The sequence below is a fragment of the Giraffa tippelskirchi genome, chromosome 8, assembly GCF_054371585.1.
Source record: "Giraffa tippelskirchi isolate mGirTip1 chromosome 8, T2T-mGirTip1v1.2.pri, whole genome shotgun sequence".
Classification (NCBI taxonomy): Eukaryota; Metazoa; Chordata; class Mammalia; order Artiodactyla; family Giraffidae; genus Giraffa; species Giraffa tippelskirchi.
Genome location: NC_137282.1, coordinates 14,395,693 through 14,422,625, shown reverse-complemented (window position 1 = coordinate 14,422,625; position 26,933 = coordinate 14,395,693). Strand labels below are relative to the sequence as shown.

Here is a 26,933-nt window from a genome sequence, read left to right as displayed (position 1 = left end):
TATTCTGTATGTATTCATCCAGAAGAAATTATTTTTTCCACCATTTCATCTTACACTGAACTAATCTCTTGTTTTCTCATCTTCCTTCTTGCTATCTCCCTTCATCTATAGAAAATGGCCATCAACGTATGCACTGTCTTTTTTTACTTATGAAGATTATGCTTCCATTTGGTCTTTGTTGTGGACTGAATCTTGTTCCCCCAAAGAGCATACATTGAAGCCTAAGCCCACTGTGATTTTGGAGGTAGGATTTTTAAGGAACTAATTAAGGTTAAATGAAGTCATAGGGTGGGGCCCTACTCCCAGAAGACTGGCATCCTTGTAAGAATAGGAAGGAGTCTTGTAAGAATTGGGAAAGGAGTACATCAAGGCTGTATATTGTCACCCTGCTTATTTAACTTATATGCAGAATACATCAAGCGAAATGCCAGGCTGGATGAAGCACAAGCTGGAATCAAGATTACAGGGAGAAATATCAGTAACCTCAGATATGCAGATGACACCACCCTTATGGCAAAAAGCAAAGAGGAACTAAAGAGACTATTGATGAAAGTGAAAGAAGAGCGTGAAAAAGCTGGCTTAAAACTCAACATTCAAAAAACTAAAATCATGGCATCCAGTCCCATCACTTCATGGTAAATAGATGGGGAAACAATGGAAACAGTGACAGACTTTATTTTTGTGGGCTCCAAAATCACTGCAGATGGTGACTGCAGCCATGAAATTAAAAGACGCTTGCTCCTTGGAAGAAAAGCTATGACAAACCTAGATAGCATATTAAAAAGCAGAGACATCACTTTGCCAACAAAGGCCCATCTAGTCAAAGCTATGGTTTTTCTAATAGTCATGTATGGATATGCGAGTTGGACCATAAAGAAAGCTGAGTGCCAAAGAATTGATGCTTTTGAACTGTGGTGTTGGAGAGGATTCTTGAGAGTCCCTTGGACAACAAAGAGATCAAACCAGTCCATCCTAAAGGAAATCAGTCCTGAATATTCATTGGAAGGACTGATGCTAAAGCTGAAGCTCCAGTGCTTTGGCCACCTGATGTGAAGAACTGACCCACCAGAAAAGACCCTGATGCTGGGAAAGATTGAAGGCAGGAGGAGGAGGGGACGACAGAGGATGAGATGGTTGGATGGCATCATTGATTCGATGGACATGAGTTTGAGCAAGCTCCGGAGTTGATAATGGACAGGGAAGCCTAGTGTACTGCAGTCCATGGGGTCACAAAGAGTTGGACACAACTGAGCGACTGAACTGAACTGAAGAATTGGAAAAGATACCAGAGATTTCTCACTCTCTTAGCCTGTGAGGACACAGCAAGAAGGCAGCTGTCTTCAAGGCAGGAAGAGAGGTCCCACTAGAGATCAACCCTGCTGGCACCTTGATTGGACTTCAAGCCTCTAGAACTGTGAGAAATAAATTTCTGTTATTTAACCCACATGATCTGTGACATTCCATTATGGCAACTTAAGCAGATGAATATAGTGCTCAATAAAATGCATGTTCCGAATTATCTTCTCTCCTCTTAGAGAAGAATATATTTCATATAAACTATCTCATCTTGGCCTCTTAGAATTATTTTCAAATGTTTTTATATTTTAAAATTGATTTTCAAAACACTAGACTTAGAGAAATTGCAAAGCTAGGACACAGAGTTTCTGTGTACTCTTCACTTGGTTTTTCCTAAGGTTTACATCATATATAACCAGAAGGACTGAATCCAGAAAATTACCATTGGAATATATGGGTTATTAGTAAATAATCTATAGACTCTGTTCTAGTTTCACCAGTTTTTCAGCTAATGTTTATTTCATAGTTCTGGTTCCAATTCAGGATTCCATATTATTATTTATCCCTTTTCTCCAAATTGTGAAAGTTCCAAGTACTTGATACCTTTCTCTCTCAGGTGCTTACATATTTGAAGAATACTGGTTATTTTTCTTATACAATATTTTAAAATTTATATTTCCTTGCTATTTTCTCAGGATTCGATTGAGATTATCCATTTTTAGCAAGAATAGCACAGAAATGAATTGTGAGCTTCTTAGTGCTTTATAGCAGGGGCACATGATGTTGATATGTCTTGTTACTGATGATGTTGATTCTGATGACTTTGTTAAAGTTGTATCAGTCACATATCTCCACTTTACAGTTACTTTCCTTTAAAATTGTTAACTGTCATGTGGGGAGATAATTTGAGATTATGCAAATGTCCTTTTCCCTCATATTTTTGTCCACCATAGCAATAACCTCAAATATGCAGATGACACCACTCTTATGGCAGAAAGTGAAGAAGAACTAAAGAGCCTCTTGATGAAAGTGAAAGAGGAGAGTGAAAAAGTTGGCTTAAAGCTCAACATTCAGAAAACTAAGATCATGGCATCCATTCCCATCACTTCATGGCAAATAGATGGGGAAACAGTGGAAACAGTGACAGACTTTATTTTGAGGGGCTCCAAAATCACTACAGATGGTGACTGCAGCCATGAAATTCAAAGATGCTTGCTCTTTGGAAGAAAAGCTATGACCAACCATGACAGCATATTAAAAAGCAGAGACATCACTTTGCCAACAAGGGTCCATCTAGTCAAAGCTACGGTTTTTCCAGTAGTCATGTATAGATGTGAGAGTTGGACTATAAAGAAAGCTGAGTGCCAAAGAATTGACACTTTTGAACTGTGGTGTTGGAGAAGACTCTTGAGAGTCCCTTGGACTGCATGGAGATCCAACCAGTCCATCCTAAGGGAAATCAGTCCTGAATGTTCATTGGAAGGACTGATGCTGAAGCTGAAACTCCAATACTTTGGCCACCTGATGCAAAGAACTGACTCATTTGAAAAGACCCTGATGCTGGGAAAGATTGAAGGTAGGAGAAGGGAAAGACAGAGGATGAGATGGATGAATGGCATCACTGATTCAATGGACATGAGTTTGAGTAGTCTCTGGGAATTGGTGATGGAGAGAAGCCTAGCATGCTGCAGTCCATGGGGTTGCAAAGAGTTGGACATGACTGAGTGACTGAACTGAACTGAACTGTTAGGTAACTCAGCTCATTAGTTTCTGGTTTATTCATCCTCCATTTTTTTTTTTTTTTTCTTTTTGCATAGGTTAGCAGATACATGCATAGTTTCTTAAATTTCTTTCTTGTATAAAGAATAGTATACTTTAGATAATCTTTTGTAATTAAGTCATATTTTGATGAGAAAACAGGGCACATTCCCCAGTCATATAACTGACTAGAGCTTATAAAACAGGACACTAACACCCTGGACTTTGGGGCCAAAAGGATCTGAATTTGACCAAGTTCAATCAAGTACTAATTGTGTGATCTTAGAAAACTAACATATCTACATATTGATTCCTTTGTCTATAAAATAGAGATAATATTAGTACCCATGTCACAAGTCTGCTTAAGGCTTAAATAAGCATTACATCTAAAGCTCTCAACATAGTGCTTGACATTTGATGAAGTACTCAAAAAATGTTATAAGTATTAGTAATATCAAGTGTATTAATACAGGAACTGTCAATTTGTAATTAGCTAATTGCTTATGGCTAGAAATTTTTTTAAGTCATAATTTCTTTCTTTAAATGAAGACCATCAGAAATTTTGCACACAAAGAAATTTTTTCCCCAGAGAATTTTATAAAAGACAGAGCTGATCATACTATTAATTTGGAAGAAAATCCTCAACACTGCCATACTGAAATTTCGGTATTTTTTAAAAGTTCAGATATCCTGTTTGTACTAATCTTAATCTCTTTCACTTTATACTATAAGACTCATAAGACTTCTGTGCACCAACTTTCTGTGCAATTTTGACAATGGAATTTGTAAAAGAGAAGATCTTTATGGCTAATATAATTTTTTGTACTGGAAAATAGACAGCTAGTGGGAACCTGCTCTAAAGCACAAGAAACTGAGCTCAGTGCTCTGTGGTGACCTAGAGGGGTGAGATGAGGGGATGGGAGAGGTCTAAGAGAGAGGGGATATATGTATCCATAGAACTGATTCATTTCATGGTACAGTAGAAACTAACACAACATTGTAAAGCAACTGCAATAGGAAGAAAAAAATAAAGAAGATGCAATTAAAAAATAATAATAATAATAATTTTTTGTACTGGGAGGGATAATGGTAAAAGTAGTTAATCTGTTTAAGTATGCTGTTGCAGTAATTTTAATATGTTATTATGTTTAAAGTTGAATTCAAAGTCTGTGAATCTTGTGCAAACTGAGCAATATTGATTCGAAAGAATTGTACCCTGTGTTGACAAAATTTTAATTTATTAACATTTACTAAGTCCCCGATATAGGTCATGAATTTGAGCAAACTCGGGGAGAACAGAGTGGAGGACAGAGGAGACTGGCATGCTACAGTCCATTGGATTGCAAGGAGTCAGACATGACTTACAGAGACTGAACAACAGCAACCGGCATGCCTGTGTTAGTTGCTGGAAGTAAAACAACAAAAAGAGGTATCCCTTCCTTGAAGGACCTCACAGTCTAGCTAGTTCCTAGAAGTTAGTTACTTGAGTTGGTGGGAAAGTGTATGAAAACTAGACTTCACATCTTGGATCTTCTTTGATGCAACCAAAATCTGTGTGGACCGTTGAGAATGAATTTAACCAGTTGTAACCCATTAGAATAGTCTTTTCAATCCTCCTTCATTCTGTAAATAAGTATTGAGCAACTATTAGATACAAGGCACTCTTCTAGATGCCAGAGAAGGCAATGGCACCCCACTCCAGTGCTCTTGCGTGGAAAATCCCATGGACGGAGAAGCCTGGTAGGCTGTAGTCCATGTGGTCGCTAAGAGTTGGACATGACTGAGCGACTTCACTATCACTTTTCCCTTTCATGCACTGGAGAAGGAAATGGCAACCCACTCCAGTATTCTTGCCTGGAGAATCCCAGGGATGGCGGAGCATGGTGGGCTGCCGTCTATGGGGTCGCACAGAGTCAGACACGACTGAAGCAACTTAGCAGCACTCTTCTAGATGCAGGATCCACCACAGTGAATCCCCATTCTCAGCAGCTAGAGGGAAAAAGCAACTCAGCCATCTATCAACACAAATCAGTCAAGTGATCATAAATGCTAGGGACAAAGTTGGTGAAGCGTATGGAGAATGGATGAGTGTGACATTTTGTTCAGATTTGGTTAGAAAAGACCTCTCTAATAATGGAATATCTGAGCAAAGATTTAAGAAGTGGAGAGTCGATGCTATGTGGTAATCTGAAGAAGGAGAATTCTCCGAAGCAAATTCAGAGGTCCAGAGTTAGAAGTATGCCTGACATATTTCATAATGAGCAGAGTCAGTAGGGAGAGAGAAAGGAAATGAGAGAGTAAGAGAAATAAGGACAGTAGGGTAGTGAAGGCCAGTTTCCTATAGGAGAAATTGTCAGAGGATTTAGAGCAGATGAATGGCATGATCTGCCTTACAATTGTAAAAAATTAATCAAGAGAAACCTTAATTAAATAGAATTGGGAGACCAGAGGGGAAGGGGTGTGGTTTTTTGTTGTTGTTTTCTTTAGTTTTGTTATTATTATTATTATTATTTTTTGACTGTGCTGCAAGGCATCTGGGGTTTAGTTCCCCAACCAGCGATTGAATGCAGGCCCCCACTTCCCCCACCTCTCCTCCCCCCACACCCCCTGAAGCAGTGGGATTGCGGAGTCCTTCCCACTGGATCACCAGGGAAGTCCCCCTAAACGGGAACCCAACAGGAAGAGGAAAGACTCCAGTTCTTTCCTGGCAAAAACTCAGCTAAGGACAAAAAGCCATGGACTTTTTGTTTATTATAATGCTCCCAACTTCTTTTTCCTCTCTTTAAAAATGTTCTCCTTTCCTTGCTGGGTGGGGACTTACCATGGCTCGCCATTGTTGCAGACCCTGAATTACAATTCTTTGCTAATTGCTGAGAAATCCCTCTTTCCTGGAAAAATATCTGGCTGTCTTTTTGTTTCAGGTCAACATAGTTGAGAAGGATCCTGTTTGTCTTCGTACTGAGAACAGGCTGTCACGTGTCAGGACACATGGCTGAAAGCAGGGAAATCTGTTGGAGAGGAGATCCAGCAGCCGAAACCCAGATGAGAAATACCACATCTCAGACACAGGTGGGAGCAGCGGCGTGTGGAGATGGTGGTTTTCTTGAAGTATTTTGAACGTAGATTCATTAAGGGTGAATCCAAAGTTTGGACTTAAGCTTCCATAAAAACCCCATCTGAATCATTAATTATCTATTAAGGACCCCAATATAGAAGCCATTCTTCCATTTTTTACCTGGGGAAGCTGCATTCCATTTCCTGAGAGGGGAAAAAAAGGATGTGCTAAAATTAAACCACAGGGACGTGTACAATGTCTCAAATGGATGGAGGCCTGTCTCCTGCTTTGCGTATCACCTTGGCTAGGAGGACGGAGAAATTACGTGGTCTTACTTGCATAGAACAGCAGCATCCAGAGCTGCAGGGACTTTTTCTGACACTCAGGAATGTGAGAAAAGCTGAGGCTAGTTCAGTGCCATGAAAGGAAAGGTAAGTGTTGGTCCCTCAGTCGTGTCTGACTCTGTATAGCCCGCCAGGCTCCTCTGTCCATGGAATTCTCCAGGCAAGAATATTGGAGTGGGTTGCCATTCCCTTCTCCAAGGATCTTCCCAACCCAGGGATCAAACCTGGGTCTCCTGCATTGCAGGCGATTATTTACTGTCTGAGCCATGATGTTTAATATGAAGTCCAGTTCAAACCTGAGTCATGTGTCCACATCCTGATGCTATAAGCTCATCCACGTATGGTGTCTTCTTCAGGGCCAGAGATATGCTCTACCTTCTAACCTTACTTTAGAAATTTTACTTTATTGGACTGCATATCTTGGGATTTATTTGCAGCTTAGGAGTTACCATGCTTGAAACTGTCAGTCTTTTACCCCCCCGCCCCCCAAATGATCTGGTGTCTAATGTCCATGAGACTAGAGCACTTTCTTGTTTTCCTTTTAATTATAGGGAAGAAGGGAGTTTTTTCTACTCAGATAGCTTTTCACAATTTAGAAAAATCAGATATTTCTTTGCCAAGGGCAGAGAAATACCAGACATATACTGTTCTGTCTTATTTCTGACTGTGAAAGTTTCCTGCATTCTTTCGATTTTTGAAGGCCATGGTGGATTTATTTATTGTTAGGAACTGTCTTTTTTTTTTTCAGTCTGAAATATTGTGTTTTTCTTTTCCCTCCACAATGTGTCAGGTTGCCTACGTTTATCTTAGAAAAATAATAAGACCAACTTGAGAAAATAAATTTATGTTGCCTTGACTCCCTACTGCACTGCCATAAGCATTTTAAATGATGCAGAGGAATTATCTGTATTAATAAAAATGAATTATTAATTGGGTCTTATAATTTAATAATTGAGTGCTGATTCCTTTATTTTAGAAAGAGGTTTCATTTAGAACTGTAGTGGGCACGTTTAGATATACTGATCTTTATTTCAAGCCCTCCTCTTGAAGAAGGCAGCTCTAGTTCCAAATCTTACCACAGAACCAAAGTTGGAAGCCATAGATTCAAAGGAGAATAAATTTATACATCTAATGTTACCGAAAATAAGTTTATACATTTAATGTTATGGAAAGCAGACAGCAACCTGACCTGAACGTTATTGCTGGCGGTGAACCCAACTGGGGTAAACCTGATCAGCTTTTTAGGATCAAGTGGAAATGATGGTGCTTAATTACACATGGACTTTATTTGTTCATTAAAAGCTGCAGGTAAACAGCGCTCCCACAAGGATTTGGGACCAGATTCACAAGGGACCATATGCACTCCTTCTGTTTCCCAGGCATGATTTAGTCATTTCAACACAGTTGGATCCAGTGATGTTTCAGGTGAGAGCACTGGAAAGAGTCCTGAGGCCAGAGTGAGAGATCGTAAATTAAATGGTGTGACAAGTGTCAGGGCACATCCATTTTCTGAGCCTCTGTTTCCTTATCTGAAAAAAAATAAATAAATAAAGTGGGGGAGTTGGAGTAGGTACATTTTAAAACAATTTCCAAATACAAGATGGAGAATATCTTTTTAATGTTGTTATCCTTCAGGAGGCTATCAGCATTTAAATAACTTTGTTAATATTGGGGGAAAAAAAGGATATTCATGGCCGAATGATCATGCACACATTCGCAGCCACTTTCCCCTTCAGTGTGACGCAGGGAAGGTTGTGTGATGTGTTGAGGACCAATATCAGCCCTTCAGCTTTCAACTACATCTGAACTAGGATATGGTTGGTGGCTGCCGGGAATCTAGTCCCCCTGATCTTACACCAGGAGGGTACATTACCCACATCTGATTTATATTTGACTCAGGCGCAAATACCTTTTAATTCTAGGCCCTAATAATTTAAAACAACCTCTGAATCCAAAATTTCTTGGAATAGGATGAAAGGGGGCAGTTAAAATATTTTCGTGAATTTCCTTCTGGGAAAAAAAAAAAAGAATTGTATCATCTAGGAGCAGAAATCCCAGATATGGGAACCCTTTCGATCCTAAGATGTTTCTTTTATAATATTAATCCTGAGGCTTTGAGGGGTTAGAAAGATTCTATAATCAGTTGAGACCTCCTCTAAAGCCCTCATTATACCTGAGGTTCATTTATTAATGGTAGGAAAGTCAAAGGGGTAGCCAACTAACCACATAGCAAACATTGTTCTGTTTTTTTTTTTTTTTAGAAAACCATTCCTCAAACAATTATGTGCCAGGCTGTATAATAATAATAGCAAACACATGTGTGACACTTGTATGCCCAGTGTAGTAACTGCTTTATATATAATAATTAGTTTAATCATCACTGTAAGGGAGGTATTATTATCATCACATACAGATGAGAAAACTAAGGCATAAATAACTTATCTAAGGTTTCACAAGCTAACTTTTGAAACCAGCAACCTAGCACTTTAATCTCTGCACCTGACTATGGAAACAGCACATGTATCAGTTTCCTCAGTCCTTATAGCATTCTAATTTATCAGTATATATCATTCTATTTGGGCTTCCCAGGTGGCACTAGTGGTGACAATCCCGCTTGCCAGTGCGGAGACATAAAAGACTGGGGTTCGATCCCTGGGTTGGGAAGATCTCCTGGAGGAGGGCCTGGCAACCCACTCCAGTATTCTGGCCTGGAGAATCCCATGGACAGAGGAGGCTAGCAGTTGCTTTTTGTTGTTGTTCTTGTTCCTGGAGCTCTGATTACTGTGATTTCAGTTTGTGTGTCTAAATAGAATTTCAAAGAGGAGGGTAAATGAATCATAAAGTTCTGAGTGTTAGAGATATGACCCACAAAAGAAAAAAAAAAACCTCAAGGTCATCAGAGCTTTGTAACTAATAGTTCAGGCCCTGACGTCAGACAGCTCTGGGTGATATTCAGCTCCATGGCTGATGAATATGGATCCTTGGGTAAGTGACTTACACTGCTGAAGTTCTAAAAATACTTGAATACAGGGCAAGTTAGCAATTCAGGAGCCAAGAGAAATGGAGATCCAGTTATAGGATTTAGAGTGTAAGATGAGAATTTGGTCTAAAATCCATATTGGAAAGCCTGGTACTTAAATGTTACTTGAAAAAGGAAAAAGGAGATTAGAACTAAGACTGGCTTGACCCTGAACTGAGTCACATCAGTTTTTCACTAGGGCTGTCTAAGGCCATCTCTGGCTTTGGGCTCATTTGAATCAAGAGCTCACAGTCAGAGATGCCAGGTTTTAGCATTTATGGCTACAACATTGAGAAGAGGACAGAGAACCAGTTAGATATCAAGTCCCACCATAACAGAGGGGGAAATGCGCTAAGGTTGGCTTTGGAGTGGTGTTTAACCATGCTTCTTTATATGATCTGCCTGTCTGCTTGCTAATACTTTTACCTTCCTAGCTAGAAAATTGAGGCAGTTAAAGAACTACCCGTTTTCCCCACTGGAAACAAATAATCAGCAAAGATTTCCATTGTCTCACAAGTCCTTTCTCCTAAGCATTCCTCATTCTGAAAAGTACCACACAGTTAGCTTATGCCTTGTGCTGTGTTGTGCTTAGTCGCTCAGTCATGTCCAGCTCTTTGCAACCCCATAGACTGTAGCCCGCCAGGCTCCTCTGTCCATGGGGATTCTCCAGGCAAGAATACTGGAGTGGGTTTCCATGCCCTCCTCCAGGGGATCTTCCCAACCCAGGGATCGAACCCAGGTCTCTCACATTGCAGGCGGATTCTTTACCATCTGAGCCACCAGGGAAGCCCAAGAATACTGGAGTGTGTAGCCTATCCATTCTCCAGGGGATCTTCCTGACCCAGGGATTGAACCAGTATCTCCTTCATTACAGGCAGGTTCTTTACCAGCTGAGCTACCAGGGAAGCCCTCTTATACCTTATCTCCCTGGAATGAGCATTCATAATCAGATTAGGGAAGGTCTAGGTCAACCTACCTGCTAATGCAGGAGACACAAGAGATGCAGGTTCAATCCCTGGGTTGGGAAGATTCCTTCTCCAAGGGATCTTGGAGAACCCATTCCAGAATTCTTGCCTGGAAAATCCCATGGACAAAGGCGTCTCATGGGCTACAGTCTGTGGGGTTGCAAAAAGTTGGACATGAGTGAGTGCACACACCAACCGGTCAATCACAGACTATTAATCAAGGGCCCTACTCATAATAATAATGTGAAGATTGATCCATCATTGTTCCTAAGATCTTCAGCTTTCTGAGAATTCTATGGAAACATTGTTGGAAGCTAGACTGATACTGAAACCTCAGCCTCTCTGTATACCAGTGCCATTATCATCAAATCCCAGAGACAGAGTTTTGGGTGAAGTAGATAAATATAGCTTTATTTCTTTCTCAGGCAAAAGGAGACACAATAGGCTTTTGCCTTGAAAAAATATGTCTTAGTCCCAGAGGATTTGATGAAAGGCTTTATAACAGTGGACCAAAGATAAGATTAGGGTACAGACAGGGCTTGCTCCAGGGCTTGCACTCCCTTAAGTACCAGGTAGCATGGACAGCAGTCTAAGGCACTGGATTAAGGCTCTAGTCTCTTCGGGGGGGGGAGGGGCACTGGTTCAAATCCTACTGTTGCCAAGAAGAAGTGTTGGGCTTCCCCAAATTTGGGCTTCCCAGTTGGTGCTAGTGGTAAAGAACCTGCCTGTCAGGAGACATAAGAGACTTGAGTTTGATCCCTGAGTCAGGAAGATCCCCTGGAGGAGAGCATGGCAACCCACTGCAGTATTCTTGCCTGGAGAATCGCCATGGACAGAGGAGTCAGGTGCGCTACAGTCCATGGGGTCACAAAGAGTCGGATTTAGCACACCCTTAATCTCCTGTCAGGTGGTCTGTCTCCTAATCTTGATGACCTTCGCTGGTCCTTTAACCTTACCTCAGGTGGTTTCTTGGCTGGTCCTCCCTTGACTGGCAACTGTTCAGATCCAACGTTTGGAACTCATGGAAGGTTATAATGGCTGGAGTCTTGCCTACAAGAAATGGGGGACAGAGAAGCCTCCTAGCCTTGGAGTCCCACAGAGCCCCACTTGGTTTCAAGATCACCACCACCAGAAAAGAAAAGGTATGAAGTTCAAAAGTATATATGCATATCAATGACCAACGCATAACAGTTGTCATTTAATAAATACATGTGTGCTAAGTTGCTTCAGTTGTGTCTGACTCTTTTGTGACCCTATGGACTGTAGCCCAGCAGGCTCCTCTCCTTGGGATTCTCCAGGCAAGGATATTGGAGTGGATTGCCATACCCTTCTCCAGGGTATCTTCCCGACCCAGGGATCAAACCCACCTCTCTTATGTTTCCTGCATTGGCAGGCGAGTTCTATACCACTAGTGCCACCTGGGAAGCCCTTAATAAATACAGTGGCATTCAAACAAATAAATGATCATGAAAGGCAAATACACCCTCAGAGAGTAGACTTGCCTGCAACTCAAGGCAACTCACTTGCTTACCAACCTCAAGGCCAAAACTGATTCATTTTCTTCGTCACCAACTTTTTCTCTAAACCAAGTAAAATCTGATTATCAACTGTGATATAGCCAAGACATGCCTCAGCAAGAAAGATAAGTTTACCTTTCTGTGTCTACATTTTTCTGAAGTTTGAGAATTACCCACTAACATTTTGCAAGAAACAGGGGATATAGGTGCTGCTTGATGGTACTAAGACACATCCGAATATGGAGACATATGGGGACCATCTCCCAACCTGCATCACGTGACAATCAAGATGCTTGGAAATAACGTGGCATGGGCTATTCCATCATGTTTACTGGGAACAGAGACCAACTCAATATGAGAGCAACTTGACTTACCCTTATAGGAGTTACAGAGTAATTAAACTTGTCCACATCACATGTACATATAATGTGTTAATAAAAAAGTAATCACACCTCCATTGTTTCTGCAGGTTCAACTTAATTACATAGCAGTTAGAACTCTCTCTCCTTATTCCTACTCAGCGAGGACTCCCTTTACCATCTGCTGATATTTAATTAATATACATTCAACGCCCTGCTCTATTATTAAATGTAATTTAACAACTTCCTCTGCAATCTAAATTCAGAGCAACATGAATGGAAGACATAATGAAAGAAAACAGCATCTACTCCCCTTATTAAAATATTATATACATATTTATCTACACATTACTTTAATCCAATTTAGGAAAGATATTTTTCACCTCTAAGCATGCTGTGACTCTTGGAAGCTTCAGGAGTTCGTAGATTACTATGAGCCAAGATAGAGTTATCTAGGTTAGCAGAGTTATGTGACTTGAAAACAGCTCCCTCTTGACTGTTTCAAAAGCTTGGGAATTTGAAGAATTGGTAGATGATTAGAAGAAAAACAGTAGATGCTGATTCCTAGCTAATATTTTCAGTAAATGTTTAATTTACTGAAATGCTAGTATGTATAAACCCCAGATGTAAAAGAGAGTGAGGACAGGGCTTAGAGAAGACAGCTGCCCTCGTTACCAAAATTCAGATGATGTCAAGATTTCCAGTTTAACTTATATGTACTTGGCATTATAAACCAAAGAATATTAAACCTGCAAGTTTCTAAATGTTGTGAGGAAAAAAAATCAGGCATTGACATGCTTAAGATTAGAGTATTGCAAAATGTGGAATCCCAAGCCAGTGAAGTAGGGAGTGGGGCAGTTGGGGTGGCTGACCTCCGTCCCAGGTACAGGCAACAAGGGAACAGTGTATGGTCTAAAGAGAAAGTATAAACAGTTATAAAACCAATTAGCAGCCAGTCTGTGTTTATTACCACTGTACAGTGGCAGTTTCGGTGATCAGCTACTTCTGTCTGAAGGGTAGGCTGCTCCTCCCAAGTCCTCCTCAGTTCCCATTGATAAACCACCTCCCAAACTCCTAAGTCAACAATACAGCCACATTTTACATCACTGTGCCACCTGATCTCAACTCACTTACTAAGGAAAATTTGATACTAAGAATATTTTAACCGGGAGGCAAAAATTCATTTTAGTTCTATCCAAGCTAATCCAAATGCAGATAGAAGATCCTGCTTTGAGAAATCCTGGCATGATAACACTCTCTGAAAATGTAACTCTTAAAGAACCTCCATGCTTGCTGAGATATCAATAAGTAGGAGGGCACATGTATCAGGAATCCCCTGCTCTGGGGCTTCCGTGGTGATCCAGTGGTTAAGAATCCACTCGCCAGGGCAGGGGACACAGGTTCGATCCCTGGTCCGGGAAGATCTCACATGCCACGGAGCAACTAAGCCCATGCACCACAACTGTTGAGCCTGTGCTCTAGAGCCTGTGCTCCAAAACACGAGAAGCCACTGCCATGAGGAGACCATTCACGGCAAGCAGAGAAAGCCCCCATGCAGCAACAAAACCAATAAATACGTAAATAATTTTATTTTTGAAAAGGAAACACTTGCTCTGAACTGTGCATTCCTAAAACTGGAGAAACCTCCTTATAACGGTAGCAACAGAAAACATTCATATTTGAATCTAATGTGTACCAACTCGGCTGTTGCCTCTCAACATCCTCTCATCCAGGTTGGATGGTTTTGATGGAGACTTGAGAGGCGACAGTGAAGAGGGCTTGGTTAGGATGTGGTGGACCCTATCTCAGGGGTCAAGTAGAGTCCCCTGGTTTGTATGGATCCTCAAAGATCAGTTCGACAGGTCTTGGGGCTCCCATTCTCTATGATGTGGGCAACATACCATCTAATGCTGTATACTAAGATTCATTGTTTCCCTGTTGAGTTCAGAAGATGATTAGTCCTGGTAATTCTTCTTTATGCCCCTAGTACTATGCTCAGTGTCTTTTATGTGAGTCACTCTCAGTTCATGTGTATTAAATTGAAATTACTTGATCAGGACCCCTGTTCTACCAGGTATTACAGAAAAAGTTAATTGGGATTACATGATTTTTATAACATCCTATAGCAAACAGCAAACATCGTCATTTCTGCCTTTGATATTCTCTTTCCAAAGTTCAAGTAATATCCATCTCTCTAGTTCAGTTAGAGTTAAACATTCATTTTTTTTTTTTAATTTCTCTCAGGGACTGCCTTTCAAGAACTTCTCTCTCATTCCTGCATCACCAGCAAAATCAAAATCCCCTTAGGATGAGTAATTTAAAATATATAAATGCCTGTAAGTCCCAGTTGCCTTTGCAGAGAGGCTAGAGGGAAGATGTTTTTCTCATCATTGTAGCTGAAGCAAGCTGTCAATCATTATTGACAAAAAGAGCAGCCAAAGCTATCCTCAGGACCAGCTATTGCTACCTGCTCCACAAGACAAGCTCCATGAACTTTCTCTCCCTGAAATTCCCAGAAGTCACACAAATGCCTCACTCAAGGTATCGTTATCATTTCAGGGGTGCTTTTACTTTTTATTCAATTTTTTTTAAGGTAGGGGGAGATATAAAGGCAGAAAAGAACTCAAAGGAAAAATTTAACTGTAATTTCTGATCACAGATAACAGCTCTGGGCAGACCCTTGTCTGTGTTTGATTTTACAAGGTTGAAACTGGATGCATTCCCTCTTCCATCCTCAGAGGGCTATGAGCAGTCTCACCCAGCTGGCTGCATAGTGACGGCAGAGAGGACCAGACACTGTTGTGGTCCAGCCTGGGATGCTCCCATCATGATGAGGCAATGGCATTGTTTGAGGCTGCATATAGTTATCGTCTAGCCCTATTTTTTGTACCTACACATGGCCGACCTCTAAAGACCATGTCCTGTTAGCTTCTAAGCTTAACATTTTCTCTTTCTTTAGTAACATTTCTCACGTCTTTTTATAGTAGCGTTCCCAATTTTTAAGCATAACCTAAAGTAGGAAATACATTTTACGCTGCAGTCCTGTGGTAGTGGTGGTACTAAGATGTGTCTGACTTTTGTGACCCCATGGACTAGAGCCTGCCAGGCTCCTCATGGAATTCTCCAGGCAAGAATACTAGAATGGTTTGCCATTTCCTTCTCCAGGGGATCTTCCTGACCCGTGGATTGAACCCATGTCTCCTGCATTGCAGGTATATTCTTTATGCAGAGCTATCAGAGAAGCCCATGTAATCCTATAAATATGCACAATTGATTTATTGTGCATTAAGTACATATCAGGGCAACAAATGTTTCATAAAGCAACACTGAACTATATTGTGAGACATTTTCTAATATGTTCTATCCATTTTCTTTTCTTTTTTCCCCCTTTCTCTCTTTTCTTTTTCTTCTTTGTTTCTTTCTTCCTGTCTAACATGGCATGACCCAACTAAGTCCTACTTCTCAGCATGAGAAACACTGCCTTATGCCACATTAGCACACCTATTCCTAGATACAACAGTCTGTTTTATAACTGAAACTGATTATCTTTTCAATAAAGAAAATAAACCTCACCATCATTTTGGACTGTTTCTGGGTGGCTCTTGTTGAATATACTTCTGTGGCCACAAGATCAATACATTTTTTACACCAGACAAGGATATGGGTCATAAAACAAACACAAATGTACAGAAGTATAGTTGGAGAGAACAAGATGGCGGAGGAGTAGGTGGACGTGGAGTACATCTCTCTCCACGGATACATCAGGAATACACCTTCAGACACAGAAGTGTGTGCAGAACACCAGCTGAGAATGGACAGGAGTACCAGACCAGTGGAAAAAAATATATAGAACCATGCAAAACTCGGTAGGATGAAGGAACTCGGGGAACAAATAGGGGTGTGAGTAGGACTGGCCCTGACCTTGGTGGGTGGGGGAGCTGAAGCAGGGGTCCAATCCCCACACAGGGAAAACTGTCTGAATCAGAGGAGAAACATTTAAGGCTGGGATTGAAACAGCTGATCTGTGGCAGCCTAAATGGAATGAGAATCAGACAGTCCTTGTTGCAGCCGTACATATCCTGCACAGGGACGCAGGTCCCCTGGAAGGTGCAGCAGCCAGGAGCTGGAATTTAGGGATTGTGGAGCAATCCCAGGGCGAGGGCTGCTGTTGACTGCAGAGAGATGGATGTGAGGGAGGAGATTGTGGTGGGAAATGCCTATGGAGGAAAGCCAGGCAGCCATGAAAGCAAGGCGATACTGCTGAGTCACGTGTAGGGGGTGGAGCCAGCACCATCGCCTCTCCCCACAGGCCAGCATCAGCAGCTGAACAATAGAGAGGCTGGCCCATCAAACGCCTGATGCATTGAACTGTAGAGTAGGACCCCACCCAGGGTTCCCCTTTAAGTGCCTGACACACCGATCTACAGAGGGGGCCCCTCTATGTACCTGACGCGCCAAACAATAGAGAAGGACCCCAGCCAAGGGAGCCCTTTAAGTACCTGAAGTGGCGGAGCTACGGAGAAAGACTGGCCAAAGAGGCCTTCTGATTGCCAGCTGTAAGGGGCTTGAAAAAAGACTCAGATAGGGCCATAACTCCTGTGGTAGAGGCAGTCTGTGTCCCTGCACACTTTGCACCTCCAGGGTCCCCACAAACCAAGCAGCTGTGCCACCTTCATGCTCAACTCTCACTGGGGCAGAGCTGCCACAGGCAAAAAAAAAATCTTGCATCTATATGCGCAGGGCCGCTTCGGTCGTGTCCAGCTCTTTGCAACCCTTTAGACTGTAGCCTGCCAGGTTTCTCTGTCAGGGGGTTTCTCCAGGCAAGAATGCTGGAGTGTACTGACCAATACTGGTTGCCATACCCTTCTAGAGAACTGTATTTCCTGCTGCCCTAGCTGCCAACTCCCCTGAGTACCTGGTGCTGCCAGAACCACTGTGATCCAAGCAGCTACACCACCTCCACACCTGGCCCTCACAGGGGCGAACCCAAGTCCTCCAGGGCAGCCTCAGGAGCAAACCCCGGTGGACAACCCACATGCAGAGGTGGAAATAAAACCACCATTGAAATCCAGGGGCAGTGTGGCTAAGGAAGAAGACCCAAAACCTTCCCACCAGCTATACAAACTCCAGATTAAATCCACACGATCCACTAGGCAGACTCTGTGCCTATGGAATATATAAAAGGACATTGAGAGCTCCCACAAAAGAAAACAAACTAGCTCTGATAGCTGTGGACATTGGAGACAAGAACACACAGGAGTAGAAGCAGATTAGAATCTGAGCTGCCCCCAAAGCAGGTCCAGAGACCAGCACAGTGTTGAAGGGCATCCTAGGGAGGTGAGGTGGACTGTGACTCCCAGCGAGGGAAAGGACTGACAGCAGTGACTCAAGAAAAACATTTATTATTCTTAGGTTTTCACTTGCTCTGTAGATGCTTTTGGGTTTTTTTTCCTCCTCCCCCCGCCTGTTGTAGTTGTCAATTTTATTGGCACTATGAAATCTAATTAAGCTTTTGATTTTTTTTTCTCAGTCACATTTTTTATCATTGTCATAAAACTCTGCCTCTACATTGGGCTTTTGCTGTTCTGTAGAGTTTCCCTTTTTTTTCTTTCCTCTTTTTTTTTATTTTAATTTTTAATTTTTTAAACCTATTATTATTTTTCCACATTTATTCCTTTGTTTGCTTTTCCTACTATGCTTTTTCCCTTGCAGCTAATCTTTAATGTATATAAATCTTTATCTACCTCTATTTAACTTTGCATATCTATTCTTTCTTTTCTTTCCTCTCAACATATATATTAGCCTTATTTTCATTGCATTATTCCCCAATTGGCACCTTGCTTTAGTTTTGTTTTCCAATTTGTGCTTTAGTTAGTTTTGTTCTTAACTGGTAGATATAATTTTTGGTTTCCTTTGTTGGCCGGGTCAACATATTATACTTTATTTTTGTTGAACTGTTTTGATTTTGCTTATGAGTGTATATGTTTATGTGTATGTTCAGTCACAATTTTTATTGTTGTTATGAACCTCTGCGTCTACATTGGACTTTGGCAGTTCTGTGGAGTTTACCATTTTTTTTTGTCTGTTTTTAATTTTTAATTTTGAAACCTATGATTATTTTTTCTACACTTATTCCTTTGTTTGCTTTTCCTACTGTTCTTTTCCTCTTGCAGTTAACCTTTAATGTATATAAATCTTCTTTATCTACCTCTATTTAACTTTGCATAACTAGTCTTGCTTTCTTTTATTTCTTTTCTTTCCTCTCAACATATTTGTTAGTTTTGTTTTCATTGCTTTATTCCCCACTTGGCACCTTGCTTTAGTTTGGTTTTCTGGTTTGTGCTTTAGTTTTGTTCTTAACTGATAAATACAATTTTTTATTTCCTTTGTTTGCCAGGTCAATCTACTATACTTTATTTTTGTTGGACTGTTTTGACTTTGCTTGTGGGTGTATATGTATATGTGTATACTCCATTATTTTAATTATCATTTGCCTGATTTTGTAACTGCCACTTGTCTGGGGTTCATCTTTGGTTTCTTATTTTTGGGTGTTTTAATCTCACTTAATGCCATAACAGAACACTTGTGGAATCTTCATTCTTGACCAGAGATCAAGTTCTGAGTCTTTGGGGTGGGAGCACTGACTCCAAGACCCTAGACTAGCAGAGAACTAACCCTAGGGAGTATCAAATAATGAGAACTCACACAAAGGAAACGAGTTGAATACAAAACCTGGCATGACCCAACCAGCAGCAGCACCCTGTGCAGGATGCCTCATCTAGACAACAAACAAAACAAAAATACAAACCAATCATCAGCAGACAGGATTAGCACCTCACTCAGTCTTGCCCATCAGAGGAAAAACAAGCAGACAAACAAACAAAAAATACTCAGCACAAATCTCATGCTATGAAGCGTACACAAACCACCAGACCAATCTTAGAAGGGCAGAAACCAAAAGGTAGAAAGAATTCAACCTTGAAGCCTGGGAAAAGGAGACCTCAAACACAATAAGTTAAAAAAAAAAAATTGAAATGGCAGAGAAATGCTACAGAAGTGAAGGAACAAATTAGAAATGCAGAAGTCCAAATACATGAAGAGGAAATAAGCAAACTACCTGAAAAAGAATTCAGAATAAGGATAGTAAAGATGATCAAAAACCTTGAAAACAAAATGGAGAAAATACTAAGAATCAATTAACAAATACCTAGAAGATTTAAAGAATAAACATACAGAGACAAACAACACAATTACTGAAATTAAAAATACTCTGGAAGAAATCAATAGCAGAATATCTGAAGCAGAAGAATGAATCAGTGAGGTAGAAGATAAAATGGTGGAAATAACTTCTGAAAAGCAGAATAAAGTGAAAAGAATGAAAAGAACTGAGGATAGTCTCAGAGACCTCTGGGACAATATCAAATGCACCAACATTCAAATTATAGGGGTCCCAGAAGAAGAAGAGAAAAAGAAAGGGTATGAGAAAATTTTTGAAGAGATTATAGTTGAAAATTTCCCCAACATGGAAAAGGAAATAATCAAGTCCACAGAGTCCCATACAGGAAAAACCCAAGGAGAAAAATACCAAGACACATACTAATCAAACTAACAAAGACTAAATACAAAGAAAGACTATTAAAAGCAGCAAGGGAAAAGCAACAAATAGCATACAAGGGAAACTCCATACGTTTAACAGCTGATCTTTCAGCAGAAACTCCGCAGGCCAGAAGGGAATGGCAGGATATATTTAAAGTACTGAAAGGGATAAATCCACAACCAAGATTATTGTACCCATCAAGGATCTCATTCAAAATTGATGGATAAATAAAAAGCTTTTCAGACAAGCAAAAGTTAAGAGAATTCAGTACCACCAAACCAGCTTTACAACAAATGTTAAACGCACATATAGTCAAGAAATACAAGAGACGAAAAAAGATCTACAAAATCAACCCCAAACAATTAAGAAAATGAAAATAGGAACATATATATCAATAATTACTTTAAATGTAAATGGATTAAATGCTTCAACCAAAAGACACAGACTGGCTGAATGGATACAAAAGCAGGATCCATATATATGTTGTCTACAAGAAACCCACTTCAGACCTAAAGACACAGATAGACTGAAAGTGAGAGGACAGAAAAATATATTCCATGAAAATGGGAAGTAAAAGAAAGATGGAGTAGCAATCCTCCTATCAGACAAAATAGACCTTAAAATCAAGAAGATTACAAGAGATAAGGAAGACACTACATAATGTTCAAGGGATCAATCCAAGAGGAAGACATAACAGTTGGATTCCAGCTGGAAACAGCTCTTACTGTTTGCAGATGACATGATACTGTACATAGAAAACCCTAAAGATAGTATCAGAAAATGACTAGAGCAAATCAGTGAATTTAGCAAAGTTGCAGAATACAAAATCAGTACACAGAAATCACTTGCATTTCTATATACTAACAATGAAAAATCAAGAAAGAGAAATCAAGGAATCAATCACATTCACCAGTGCAACAAAAAGAATTAAATATCCAGGAATAAACTTACCTAAGAAGACAAAAGAACTGTACACAGAAAATTATAAGACACTAATGAAAGAAATCAAAGATGACATAAACAGATGGAGAGAGATATTCCATGTTCCTTGGTAGGAAAAATCTATATTGTAAAAATGACTATACTACCAAATGCAGTCTACAGATTAAATGCGATACCTATCAAACTACCAGTGACATTTTTCACAGAACTAAAACAAAAAATTTCACAATTCATATGGAAACACAAAAGACCCCAAATAGCCAAACCAGTCTTGAGAAAGAAGAATGGAGCTGGAGGAATCAACGTTCCTGACTTCAGATTATGCTACAAAGCTACAGTCATCAAGATAGTATGGTACTGGCACAAAAAGAAATACAGACCAATGGAATAAGATAGAAAGCCCAGAAATAAACGTATGCATCTATGGGTAACTTATTTTTGACAAATGAGGCAAGAATATACAATGGGGCAAAGACAACCTCTTCAATCAATGGTGCTGGAAAAACTGGACAGCTATGTGTAAAAGAATGAAATTAGAACACTTCCTAACACCACACACAAAGATAAACTCAAAATAGATTAAAGACCTAAATGTAAGACCAGAGACTATAAAGTCTTAGAGGAAAACATAGATAGAACACTGGATGGCATAAATCAAAGCAAGATCCTCTATGACCCACCTCCTAGAGTAATGGAAGTAAAAACAAAAGCAAACAACTGGGACCTGATTAAACTTGAATGCTTTTGCACGGCAAAGGAAACTATAAGCAAGGTGAAAAGACAACCCTCAGAATTGGAGAAAATAATAGCAAATGAAACAACTGACAAAGGATTACTTTCCAAAATATACAAGCAGCTCTTACAACTCAATACCAGAAAAACAAGCAACCCAATCAAAAAGTGGGGAAAAGACCTAAACAGACATTTCTCCAAAGAAGACATACAGTTGGCTGACAAACACATGAAAAGATGCTCAACATCACTCATTATTAGAGAAATGCAAATCAAAACCACAATGAGATATCACCCCACACCAGTCAGGATGGCCCTCATCAAAATGTCTACAAACAATAAATGATGGAGAGGGTGTGGAGAAAAGGGAACACTCTTGCACTGTTGGTGGGAATGTTAACTGATACAGCCACAATGGAAGACGGTATGGAGATTCCTTAAAAAACTAGGAATAAAATCACCTTATGACCCAGCAATCCCACTCCTAGGCATATGCCCTGAGGAAACCAAAATGGAAAAAAGACACATGTATCCTATTATTCATTGCAGCACTACTTACAATAGCTAGAACATGGAAGCAACCTAGATGTCCATCAACAGATGAATGGATAAAGAAGTTGTGGTACATATACACAATGGAATATTACTCAGCCATAAAAAGGAATGCCTTTGAGTTAGTTCTGATGAGGTGGATGAACCTAGAACCTATTATACAGAGTGAAGTAAGTCAGAAAGAAAAAGATAAATATCATATCCTAATGCATATATACAGAATCTAGAAAAATAGTACTGAAGAATTTACTTACAGGGCAGCAATGGGGAAACAGACATAGAGAATAGACTTGGAAACATGGGGAGAGGGGAGGAGAGGGTGAGATGTATGGAAAGAGTAACATGGAAACTTACATCACCATATGTAAAAATACATAGCCAACAGGAATTTGCTGTATGGCTAAGGAAACTCAAACAGAGGCTCTGTATCAACCTAGAGGGGTGGGATGGGAAGAGAGATGGGAGGGAAGTTCCAAAGGGAGGGGCTATATTTATACCTATGACTGATTTATGTTGAGGTTTGACAGAAAACAACAAAATTCTGTAAAGCAATTATCCTTCAATAAAAAGTAAATTTTTAAAAAAATGTTTGTACAAAGTACTGGTTAGGTCACACTTGGACTAGTGTGTGTACTGCTGGTTAAACTACCTCAAGAAAGCAATAAGGAAACTAGAGAGTTTCCAGGGAAGGCAGGTGATGGGGCTGAAGTCCCCTGAGATTCCAGGTAAAGGATATTTTGAAGAAAGTTTTCCTGTAGGGTGTCGTATTTGAATCTGTCTCATGACATCATCAGGTCTTCCCAAGTGGCTCAACATTAAAGAATTTGCCTACAATGTGGGAGCTGCAGGAGATGTGGGTTCAATCCCTGGGTGGGAAGATCCTCTGGAGGAGGGCATAGCAACCCACTCCAGTATTCTTACCTGGGAAATCTCATGGACAGCGGAGCCTGGCAGGCTACAGTCCATAGGGAAACACAGAGTCAGGCATGACTGAAGTGACTTAGCACACACATGACATCATCACTCTGCTTTGCATCCAGCGGTGAGTCTGGAATTCTTTTAATCTGATTTTTTTAGATTGCTATCAAAGGGTTGCTTTGGAAATGAGTGAGTTTTCTTTATGTTTGACCCTCCACAGCATGAATGCATTTATGTCCTTCAACTATGCAATCATGGTATTGCCTTTAAATTCTAGGACTTGTCCTCTCAATATTTCTGCCCTGGGGATGGTATCCTTGGCATCTAATGATAGTGTTGCAAGTGAAATGACCTCACAAAGAGGTTCACTTCTTACATTATTAATTAAACACCTTCAGATGCCTGGAGACAAAGGTAAAGATAGATCCATTATTTGAACATGCAGCCTCTGAGCCATGAGCAATTTTAGAAATCACCCAATCTTGGTGTCTACACGCCAAGAAGTGGGCTCTCACCAAGACACAAAATCTTCTGGCACCTTGATCTTGGACTTCCCAGCCTCCTGACTTTAAGGAATGGTTTAAGACCCCTAGTCTGTGGTTTTTCGTTGTTGTTCTTTTGCTCTAGTGTCCTGAACCAAGTAAGGCAAATATTGTTTTAGTTTAATCACTAGTTGGAGAAGAGAAAGAATGTCACTTCACCCTCCATATATTGCTTTCACTTCTTTGTCTCTCCTTATTCCCTGTTTCTAGTTTCTACAACTGAAGACCAGCAAATCCAACACAGATATGAGCAGGACCACCTGACTGCTCTCAGCACAGGCCAGCAAAGCAGGATAAGATTAGGTCTGAGATCTCTGTCATCTACCGTCAACACGATCATGTGGGCTTGAGCAATATTTGGGTCAAGGTAATTGTCTGGAGAATCTATTAATTGCACTGGTTAATGGATAATTATCAACTCATACCCATATGCTCTCTCTTTTTTTTTTGTCCCCTACTGGAAAACATAATACAGCAACAATTTTTCCATTTAATATCCTAATAGATTTGCCTTATCTTGTGTTTCTCTGGGAATTTGTTTAACCAAGACTTCACTGATATGGAGCCGTTGTTTAAATTGAAAAATCGCAATGCCTTCCCCAACAACCTTGATACAAGCTTTATCTGTGCGTGAAAGTGACAAAAACATAACTTTTTGTTGAACTAGTATGGGGATGAGCTAAGCCACATAGATATGTTACTTTAAATCTAGGACTAGGAAGAGAAGGCTTGGTCCTTTCTTGGGGTTCACCTGATTATAAACACAAATGATATGAATGTGTGACTCTGTTACTTCTCTCTGGAACTTACCAGCAGTGTGAAGGGGGAGGGCACTATTTTTTTGTAGGAAAAGATGTGGCTTTTGTATTTAGGTTTAAGAAGGAAGAAGATGATGAAATCTGGAGAATTTTTGTGTAGGCTTCATGTAAACGTCTTGTATCAATTACACATTTATAGCAGCATCTCTAATATATTTTATGAATTCATAGACTCTGTGTCGTGGTTGCCAGAGTTAAGCAGCAAGATAATGGAAGGATGTATTTGGAAGAGCTATTGAAACTGAGCAGGATCCTGTGGGGCTCCTGGGCACAAAGCCTTTCTGTGCCCCCCCCCCATTTTTTCATTATAGAAAATGGACTTCATTCAACCTTCATGACCTTCCCTGAATTCCAATGGGCAGGTTCAAACATTTGCTAATTAGAAAAGGGATGGGATGCTGAGACAGAGGAGGGAGAAACCCTCAAGAAACACATCAAGAAATGTGTAGCCTTGGGACAAGGTCTTGGTCACACACACACCCCACCCCCCAGGGGTATACATAACAATATCTTTGAGCAGTTTTGCAGCTACTAAAATCCCCACCAAGTGAGAGGAGTTAACTGTATGTGGCCCACAGCACATCGATACCAAACCAGTTGGAAGCAGAAGGTTGATGATGCCGAGTCCCTTCTATTCTACCAACCAATCAGAAGAATGTCTGCAAGTTGATCACACCCTCTTGGAACCATTACTATAAAACTCCTCACTACCCCTGCTAGGTTGGGACACAGTTTTGAGGGCAATAACCTGCTGTGGCCCCCTGTGACTGGCAAAGCAATAAAGTTAATCTTTTCTACTTCACCCAAAACTCTTATCAGTGAAAGTATTAGTCACTCAGTCATGTCCAAGTCTTTGTGACCCGATGGATTGTAGTAGCCTGTCAGGTTCCTCTGTCCATTGAATTCTCCAGGCAAGAATACTGAAGTGGGTAGCCATTCCCTTCTCCAAAGGATCATCCCAACCCAGGGATCAAACCCGGGTCTCCCGCATTGCAGGCAGATTCTTTACCATCTGAGCCACCAGGGAAGCCCCAAAACTCTTATCTCCTAGATTTAATTCGGTGTTGGGGTACCGAGGCCAAATTCTGCTCCACCATCCTATTCAATTAAACAGAAGTTTTAAGTATTACATTTTTTATCATCAATAAATGCAACACCTTAAGCCAAAACACATCACAGAGATGTATATCTTTTCTGAAGGAGAAGACAATTCCTTCAGTTTAAGAAATGCCTAGATATGTCATAGCATGTTGAATCTCTTGCTCATTTTCCATTGTCATATTCTTTATTACGCATAATTGGAGAAATAGTAAGGCCCGCACAGTGTGGAGGGAGTGTGGGACCGTGTCTGTGTCAGTGTGTTTGTGTGAGTGAGCGTACCTGTGGATGAAAGAGGAGAGAAGGAGGGATGATGTGGGTAGATATTCAGGGTATAAATGGCTAAGTTTAGACCACAGGGTATCTACAGTTGGATGAGAAAAGCTCCTCAGAGAATTACAGCTGCTTCACAGCAGTGACACTTGCTGATAGATGCACTGGGACCGTACCATTTCCTGATAAATCATTTCACAGAAGCCTATTCCCTAGGTGGGCTAGTAAGAACTGATTACTGGAACTTATAAGAACCAGAGAAAGATCATCCAATATATTTTAGGGTCTCAGTCTCTCAGTCTCATAAAAATAAAAAATAAAATTTTTTTTAAAAGTTTGATCTCTGCAACAGAAGGAGACATAGGGCCAAGTATAGGTAGTTTGCCTCATTCACATGCAGGGTGAGCTGGGCTGGCAATAAATTCATTATTATGAGGTACTCTGATCATGTCTTTAATCTGTTTTAAAAAAGTACATACTTTTGTTTTGTAGTTCTTTTCAGCAGCCAAATCATCCCCAAGAAGGCTGGCTCACTGGTTTATTTCTATGTATAAGAATGAAATTTATCTGTGTGTAAGAGAATATACTCGCTGACCTTTACATGATATAAGGAAGCATTATGAATCTTAGTTCCTAATTACTCACCCTTCAGCTAATCCTCAGCCCACAAGGCACTGGTAAAACACTAGCCATAAGGAAAGAAAATTTTAAGAAGTCAAGTAAGGAAATGACAGTAACTAAAGACACCAGGTGCCTGTCGGCAAAGTTAAAGGATTTCATACACAGCTGTTCACGGTGGCAGAATTAAATGCTTCAGAACCTTGTCTTTGCTAAATTTCCTTTTTTTTTTTGCCTCCTGGGATTCAATTCATAGCCTGTCAGCATAACATTGTCTTTTACTTATCAGGAAAAAAAGGTAAAGCTTCTTTGAGGGGATCAGTATAAAATAAGATGGTCTTGACTCAGACATAGAATGAGGGCAAGTAAATTCCACACATCTCCCCAGGCCTCAGGACCAAAGTACATGCAGATATGATGTCCTCCACTTTGGAGAGCCACAGTCCTCATGACAGGAGCCAGAAATCGGGGAGTGAAACAGTGGTTGTGGGGAAGTTAACAAGATGGCGCCGGTCAGACTCTCTCGCCCC

The 26,933-nt window shown here is 40.4% G+C and overlaps 1 protein-coding gene and 1 long non-coding RNA gene across 2 annotated transcripts in view; one reads left to right on the top strand and one right to left on the bottom strand.

Moving 5' to 3' along the window:
• LOC145518640 (uncharacterized) overlaps positions 1 to 26,933 on the top strand; it is a 379,656-nt gene that overhangs the window by 147,740 nt on the left and 204,983 nt on the right. The window contains exons 5-10 of the transcript XR_014063068.1: positions 4,310 to 4,483; positions 5,976 to 6,123; positions 7,756 to 7,878; positions 11,399 to 11,579; positions 14,558 to 14,854; positions 23,807 to 23,963. The gene's annotated coding sequence lies outside the window, so the exon portion shown is untranslated. The remainder of the gene's footprint in view (positions 1 to 4,309; positions 4,484 to 5,975; positions 6,124 to 7,755; positions 7,879 to 11,398; positions 11,580 to 14,557; positions 14,855 to 23,806; positions 23,964 to 26,933) is intronic.
• LOC145518642 (uncharacterized) lies at positions 7,721 to 26,896 on the bottom strand. The gene is made up of 4 exons (XR_014063072.1): positions 26,810 to 26,896; positions 11,394 to 11,487; positions 10,449 to 10,587; positions 7,721 to 7,982 (listed from the first exon to the last, which is right to left on the bottom strand). It is a non-coding gene; the product is annotated as an uncharacterized LOC145518642 (long non-coding RNA).